The sequence below is a fragment of the Panicum virgatum genome, chromosome 5K, assembly GCF_016808335.1.
Source record: "Panicum virgatum strain AP13 chromosome 5K, P.virgatum_v5, whole genome shotgun sequence".
Lineage (NCBI taxonomy): Eukaryota > Viridiplantae > Streptophyta > Magnoliopsida > Poales > Poaceae > Panicum > Panicum virgatum.
Window position 1 is genome coordinate 16,402,571 of NC_053140.1, and position 8,641 is coordinate 16,411,211.

An 8,641-nucleotide genomic window follows, 5' to 3' on the forward strand; every position below is an offset into this window, starting at 1 on the left:
CCACTCCATCCCACACACATCCAAGGGCATGGTAGAAGTGAGCATAGGTAGAGTGTGCTAGGTTAGCCACCACAAGGTGTGTTCCTTCGTAACTTTGTTGCTCCAATAAGATAAGTGTCTTTATAAGTGTTTCGGTTAAGCTTAGTACTTGGTGTATAAGTTGTGATCCATCGAAGGTTGGCTCTGCCACCCGGGATCAGAAAAGGGTCTGGGCTTCATCGAAGGTTGGCTCTGCCACCCGGAAGCCAGCTTCATCTGCTGGTAGGCTCTGCCTCCCGGAAGCAAAAGGCGGCTCTGCCGTCAAAAAGACCCGGTACACTAAGTAACTAGAAGCTGACCGACTCTGAATTGAGTTGGTGTAGATTCTCAACTTAGTAGGGCCACCTCAATTTCCAAAATAAAACTTATGTTGCAATTAAACTAGTAAGGTAAAATAATACTAACATCATATGAGGTATTACATAATTACTAGGCAAACTATTTTATAATCTTGTCTTTCGTTAGTACATTCGTTCCCTCCAGTAACCAGCATGCGCATGCTTGCACCTACGACAAAAATCATATCGTCTCCATAAAAGCCTCTCGAGTCACCGTACCATGCCATAATTCCCAGACAATCATGACAGCACCTACCTCCTTTGCCATAACTTCATCATCCCCTGGAAGCCACAGAGTACCCACAACAATGACCTTGAAATGATCCGTCATGGCAGCACCCACCTCGCCATAAATCGGGGTCGTCGCGCACAGTACCGGCTGAGATATTTTCTCCGCCGCGTGAACCGCCTCACCTATTCTATAAAAGAAGCCGACGCCCCTCCCTGCCGTCCTCACCCGCGCTCGCTCTCGCTCGCGCACGCGCGACACGCCGGCCCCACGACGGGACCGCGCACTGCCGCCGGCACCACGCCGTGCCGCCCACCCCCACGTCCCCACCTCGCCCACGCCGCTGCAGCGCCCTCGCCGGCTTTGCCGCCTCGGCGCTCGCGCCTTCAGTGCTGCCACTATTCGCGTTGACGATGAGCTGCTACAGCCCACGCCGTCGCCGTCCCTGCGCGACGCCGCTGTTGCTCTCCTCACCTATAAAAGGAGCAAGGCCGTGACGAGCCCCGTCACCAGCCCAAGCACACCAAGCCACTTCGCTCTGCTAGCTGAATCATTCCTCCCGAGCCCAGCTCACTCACGAGACGAAGCTCCAACAGTTGGCCCTCTTCCTCGAGCTGTTCCGCGCCAAGGTGAGATGGCAGGCAGCTCCCCCGACCATTAACTCCACTAACAAAGGCCCAAAGCACCTACCAAGCCGTGAGCACTTAATCCAAATCATTCCACCAACCAATACTGTAAACTTAATATCTCCTTCATATCAACTCATTTTCACGTAACTCTTTTCATCTCCATTTGAGATTATTTTATTGCTTGCTTGTGTTGTTTGCCGGTTGTGCCATTTTCGCCCGTAGATCACGGAGTGACCGAGGAGGAGCCTGCCAAGGAGCCAGAAGACCCGTACCACGAGCCGGAAGCCACCGCCGACGACGCGTACGTAAGCAAAGGCAAGTTTCATCGACCTCTATGTGAGCGGTTACATCCATGTGAGGACGTTTAGCTGTAGCCTGTGTCTAGGATCGATTACATATACCAGTACTTGAGTGATTGAGTGTGCTTATGCATGCATCTGAGTAGTCATGCATATCCAGAGCTGAGAATAGGATACGAAGGGATCTGGCTGAGACCAGGGCAGCTGGGTATGCTGGAGCCGGCGCTACCGTGGTGGTAGACTGGCAGGTGAGTGCTACCGTGGTGGTAGGCTCGAGTTGACATGTTGAGGGATGGTTGCTGCCCTGGTGAACCATAAGGACCGAGTTGTTTTGACATCTCACCTAGCTTACTTTCAGTACGACCACATGCGTTTGTATGGGCAAACCTTAGCCTAATCCCATTGGCTAACCTGGTAGTCGTCCGAGGTGGATATGTTTTGGGGTGAGACCTGGATTGGTCCAGACCCGAGGGTTTGGGGGCGGCTAGTCGGGGTTGAGCCACGGCTGGGTGTCGGCTATGACGGAGCCATCTCTGGACGGTGAAGTGCGTGTGGGTAAAGTGTACAACCTCTGCAGAGTGTATAATCCATTCGAATGGTCTGTGTCCACGGTATGGACAGGCTACGGTGTGGTCCTGACAACTAGTGAGCTACCTACTGTGGGTTGTGTCGGGAAGAGTTGCATACCATTAGTTGCATTGCTAATGCATTGTGCTTAATGTGCGTCGTGCATGTCATTCCCCTCCCGTAGGGCAAGGTGGAGCTTGCTGAGTACTTTTGTACTCACCCCTGTTGATTTTTCTCCAGAGGATCCCGACTTTGTGCCAGAAGACTACGAGTAGATCGTGTCCGCACCCAAGCTTTTCGAGTGGAGCTGTGATGGATGAAGAGCTAGTCCTGCATGTCGTTATGCTAGTTGTTATCCTATGGTTGTTCTGTGTAGCTTTGTGTTGTCACTTTACTCCTCATGTACGTGTTAAATAAAGCTCTGTATGACTCTGGACTCCACTTGATGTAACATGTATTATGCCGGAGACCTTATTCGGTAATTAATACATGGTTTAGCCTTGATCTTCGGGTCGGGGCGCTTCAGGTGGTATCAGAGCCATGCTTGGCTGTAGGACACGAACCGGTAGTAAACGATGACCGTAGGAGCCCTAGGATGGTCAATTCTTGAAAATATATTACTCCTTAAACTTTATCGTTGTTATGCTAATCCTACCCTTGAAAATCAGATGGCTGATGACTGGACCACCACCTATTGCATCAACGAAGATGGATTCCCCAGAGTGCTTTATGCTGCCACGGTGCGACTTGGTATTCCGGAACGTCCGGAGTACGTGGGTCGCGAGTTCATGGAGCATGGCACCGAAAGCTGTGAGGTCACCATCCATATTGGCGCCAGTGATAAGTACTTAGAGATGCAACCCTGGAGCGTCACCGCCACTGGAACCCGTATGCCTGACACCATTCAACTTGCAGCTCGCAAGGCACTGCGGTACCTGTGCCAGATGTTTGAATGGCACTTGGGTTCCACCCCCATGAAGTACTTTCCACCGTTGGATCGTAGCCGTCCTGCTTGGGCGGCGAGGATCCGCAACCTGGAGAGCCCCGCAGGGACAGAGAAGAACCCCCACAGTTGTCGCTATGTCTGGCTATTTGCTTAGCCTCGACAATTTGTGCGACCAATTGCATCAGCGTGTGAGAGATTTAATCCAGCGTGCTGAGGGAGCAGAGTCCCGTTGGCGTAGGGCAAAACTGGCCGTAGCCCAGGCAAAAGCCCGAGCAGCCAAAGCTGAAAGCCGCCTTGCCGTGGCCGAAGAGAACCTTAGGGAGCAGGAAGATCGCCACAGTCAGCTCCTTAGGGGTGTCTACCTAGTGGACCGTGCCAAGCGCAAGGAATGCCATCCCAGGACTGCCGCGGAGACGCCAATCTTAGAGGGAATTCCGCTGTATCCCTTGTCCCAACCACGCAGGAGGATTGGTGAACCAGTGCCACCCACACCTCCCGCATCTCCCCGAGATCCCGGAAACAGTGACCCCAAAGACCGTGTTGTAGGGTTCAGTAGTCGAGTCATCCCGGCCGACCCTTAAAAGTCGAGCCGCGTTATTGTAATCCGTCGTGTCATGTATCCCTGCTTGTTTCAATGAATGCTTGTGTAGTGCTTGAATGATTCATTTGTGTTGTGTGCAATTATATATATACAAATCTACCCCAGGAATATACTAGGGGAGTCACCTAATCTTGCCCTCCTTGACCGTAGATGTCTCGCCGTTCGAGCCGAGTCCAGGGACTCCATGCTCAGGAAGATGGTGACGAGGTCAACCCGAGAAACCAAGCCCCTCTGAATGTAGCCCCAGAAGCGCCAGAAAATGGACACATACCGCCGCTACCTCCCCGTGCCCCAGCACCCATTGACTTGGCAGCCATGTTGCAGCAGCAGAACCAACTCCTTCAAGTTCTTGTGACCACTCTCACAGCTCAAGCTCAAGGCAATCTTGGCAACAATAGACCTGCAATGCAACACAATGGCAATGGCAGCAGAATTGCAGATTTCAACCGCTTGCAGCCACCTAAGTTTGGAGGATCTGATAACCCAATCGAGGCAGATGATTGGCTGCGAGAGATTGAAATGAAGCTCGAAGCGGTCCATGCTGATGACAGAGACAAGGTTTTGCTCGCAGTACAACAGTTAAGGGGACCTGCCTTTGCTTGGTGGCAGAGTTACAGGGAAATAAACGAAAATGCTAACGAGATGGTATGAGCTGACTTTGTCAAGATCTTTAGAGAACATCACATTCCCAGCAGTGTTATGAAGCTCAAGAGGGATGAGTTCAGAAAGCTTCATCAAGGTGGTCTGACTGTGACGGAGTATCTTCATAAGTTCACAGAGTTGTCTCGTTATGCACCAGAGGATATCAATGACGACGAGAAGAAGCAAGAAGCTTTTCTTGGTGGGCTTAACCCTGAAATCAGGACCTTGGTTGAAGTCACCACCCACAGTGATTTTAATGCTATGGTCAACAGGGCTATCACCACTGAGAGAAACAGGAAGGCGGAACTCAGTGAGCGCAAACGTCGGTTTGAAAGCAAGAAACCCCAGCAGTTGGAGAAGTTTTAGAGGACTCAGTATCCGGCTCACTCAGGCCCGAGGAGCCAGGGTGCCTTTTCATTCAAAGCGCACCCCGGTTCTTTCCAGAAGCCAGCCCAATCAGCTCCTGTTATGAAGACCCAGAATACCTTACACACCCAACCGTCTGGTGGAAGTCAAGTGAACAATGTGAAGACCTGTTTCTACTGCCGCGAAGCTGGACACTACAAGGCCAACTGCCCGTATCTCAATTAGCCCGCCCCTTCTGTTTTCTCCAACTCGGTTCAAGGACCAAAGAAGCTGACTGGAGTCAACCATACAGCACTAGCTAGGAGCTAGCAACAGTCCTTCGGCAAGGCAAAAGTGAATCATGTGAATGCTGAAGAAGCAGAGGATGCACCAGGAGTGATTCTCGGTGAGTTTCTGGTCCAATCATCTCTAGCCTCAGTGTTTTTTGATTCTGGAGCATCGCATTCCTTTATATCCTCCCACTTTGTGGAAAATCATGATATACCTACTATAGCCCTTAAGAGACCACTAATGACCCGTTCTCCTGGAGGTCATATACCCTGCCACTTAGGTGTCTTAGATATCCCTATAAACCTAAGTGGGGTAGTATTCCTTGCCGACCTAGTAGTCCTTACTTCCAAAGGGATAGATGTCATACTCGGTATGGACTGGCTCACCAAGCACCGCGGGAACATAGCCTGTGCTGAGAGAGCAGTGACAGTCACCAACCGCCAAGGGTTAACAATCACATGCCAAATCCAGCCTAGCCTGTCAGACTCCATGGTGAACCACATCCAAGCAGAATCCCCCGAAGATGTGCCAGTAGTTCGGGAATTCGCAGATGTATTTCCAGATGAATTACCCAGTATGCCTCCAGAGAGAGATGTAGAGTTCACTATTGACTTAGTCCCTGGAACCAAGCCTATAGCAAAGAATGCCTATCGGTTAGCAGCCCCAGAGCTTGCCGAGTTGATGAAGCAGCTTGAAGAGCTTCAACAAAAGGGATTTATTAGACCTGCTGCTTCTCCGTGGGGAGCCCCAGTGCTCTTCGTGAAGAAGAAAGATGGAAGCATGAGACTTTGTGTGGACTACTGTGATTTGAATGCAGTCACCATCAAGAACAAGTACCCTTTGCCTCGGATTGATGACCTGTTTGATCAGCTGAAGGGAGATAAGTTCTTCTCCAAGATAGATCTAAGGTCAGATTATCATCAGCTCAGAGTGCGATAAGAGGACATCTCCAAGACAGCCTTCAGGACCCGTTATGGCCAGTATGAGTTCACAGTGATGCCTTTTGGTTTGACTAATGCCCCTGCCTTTTTCATGACCCTCATGAATAAGGTGTTTATGGAGGAGTTAGATCGATTTGTCGTGGTATTCATAGATGACATACTGGTCTACTCTAAGAGTGCTAGGAGCATGGACAATATCTCAGAATTGTGCTGGGAAAGCTCAGAAAACACCAGTTGTATGCCAAGTTTAGTAAGTGTGAATTCTAGTTGCAGAGAGTCAGTTTTTTGGGTCATGTCTTAACAGCTGAAGGTGTTGAAGTCGACCCAGAAAATGTCAAGGCAGTATCAGAATGGAAGCAACCGACCTCAGCCTCGGAGATCAGGAGTTTCTTGGGATTAGCCGGATATTATCGGAGATTCATCGAAGGTTTCTCTAAGATAGCCCGGCCTATGACTGAGTTGCTCCGGAAGGACACGAAGTTTGTCTGGTCTGAAGCTTGCGAGAGAAGTTTTCAAGAGTTGAAGAGGCGACTAACTTCTGCCCCAGTGTTAGTCTTGCCAGATAATCAGAAGAGCTTTGTCGTTTATTGCGACGCATCCCGACAAGGATTGGGTTGTGTGCTTATGCAAGAAGGAAGAGTTGTAGCTTATGCCTCAAGACAGTTGAGAGCACATGAGCAGAACTACCCCACCCATGACTTGGAGTTAGCTGCAATGGTGCATGCCCTCAAGATATGGAGACATTATCTGATTGGGAACAAGTGTGAAATCTACACGGATCACAAGAGCCTGAAGTACATTTTCACCCAGTCAGACCACAACCTTAGACAGAGAAGATGGTTGGAGTTGATCAAAGACTATGATTTGGAAATTCATTACCACCCTAGAAGGGCTAATGTGGTGGCTGATGCGCTCAGTCGTAAAGCATATTGCCATCACTTAGTCACACAAGCCCCAGAGCTGAGTGAAGAAATGAGGAAGTTGAACCTAAGGGTTGTATGCCGCTCTTGCAATTACAACCTTAGTGTTCATCCCGTCCTGGACGACCAGATCAAGGAAGCTCAGATGGAGGATGGAAGATTGGTATGGATTAAAGGTCAGAATAGTGAAAGCAAAGCCCCAGATTTCAGAGTAGATAAGGATGGAGTCTTGTGGTTCAAGAAGAGATTATGTGTGCCTAAGCAAGGTCATTTCCGCAGGACCATTTTGGATGAAGCCCACAACTCAGCTTATTCCATTCACCCCGGCACTACGAAAATGTACCTGGACCTTAAGGAGAAGTATTGGTGGAATGGTATGAAGGGGGATGTTGCTCGATTCGTCGCTCATTGTGATGTGTGCAAAAGGGTTAAGGCAGAGCATCAGAAGCCCAGTGGATTACTCCAGCCGTTGCCGATCCCAATATGGAAGTGGGATGAAGTTGGTATGGATTTTATCACCGGTCTACCAAGAACCCAGAGCGGTCATGACTCAGTTTGGGTGATTGTTGACCGACTCACTAAAGTAGCGCACTTCATCCCAGTGCGTACCACTTATGGAGGTGATAGATTAGCCAAATTATATATTGAGCGTATTGTGAAGTTGCATGGAGTACCTAAGAGGATTGTGTCAGATAGAGGCACCCAGTTCACTTCGAGATTCTGGAGCAGGTTACATGAAGCACTTGGTACAAAGTTGGACTTCAGTTCAGCCTATCATCCTCAGACGGATGGCCAGACCGAAAGAGTTAATCAGATCCTTGAAGACATGCTAAGTGTGTTCTTACTTATGGCAAAAATTGGGAAGACAGTTTGCCATATGCGGAGTTCTCTTACAACAACAGCTACCAGTCCAGTTTAAAGATGTCGCCGTTTGAAGCCCTCTACGGGAGGAAGTGTCGCACACCTCTCATGTGGACCGAAGTCGGTGACCGCATTATTGAGGGCCCAGATTTTATTAAAGAAGCAGAAGACAAGATAGTAGAAATCAGAGAGAATCTAAAGGCAGCTCAATCCTGCCAGAAAAGTTATGCCGATAAAAGAAGACGTACTCTCAGCTTCGAAGTTGGAGACTATGTGTACCTTAAAGTTTCCCCAATTCGCGGCACACGCAGATTCCAGGTACGAGGAAAGTTGGCTCCACGTTACATTGGACCTTTCCCAATTATCAAGAAAGTGGGAGCGGTGGCCTATAAGCTTCAGTTGCCAGCAGAGATGTCAGATGTACACGATGTATTCCATGTGTCCCAACTCAGAAAGTGCCTGCGAGTACCAGAAGAACAAGTGGCCCCAGAGACAATCGACCTGTAGGATGATCTCAGATATCAAGAGGTACCAGTAAAAATTCTGGACACTGTGACGCGAAGGACCCGCAACTCAGAAGTCAGGATTTGCCGAGTTCAGTGGAGCAGGCATTCGGAAGCAGAAGCAACCTGGGAGAGAGAAGACGCGCTCCGAGCCGAGTTTCCCAGTCTCTTTATTGGTGAAGCTGAATCTCGGGGACGAGATTCAACCTAAGTGGGGTAGGTTTGTAACATCCCAGTTTTCATCACGATTAAGGGGGAGTGTTGAAATATATAATGTAAACTTCTAGAAGGTTCTATAAAAATAAGGATAAACTATGGCATAATTTTGTTCACCATGACAAGGTTCTAGAATGTTCCACAAGACTCATAAGAAGACATGAAGCTTGGATATTTTCTTGTCATGGTAAAATTTAGAATTTTCTAGAAATAGATATTTGTAGGGAACTTAGATATTTGTAGTGAACCTCCTAGAATGTGACATGTGTCACTC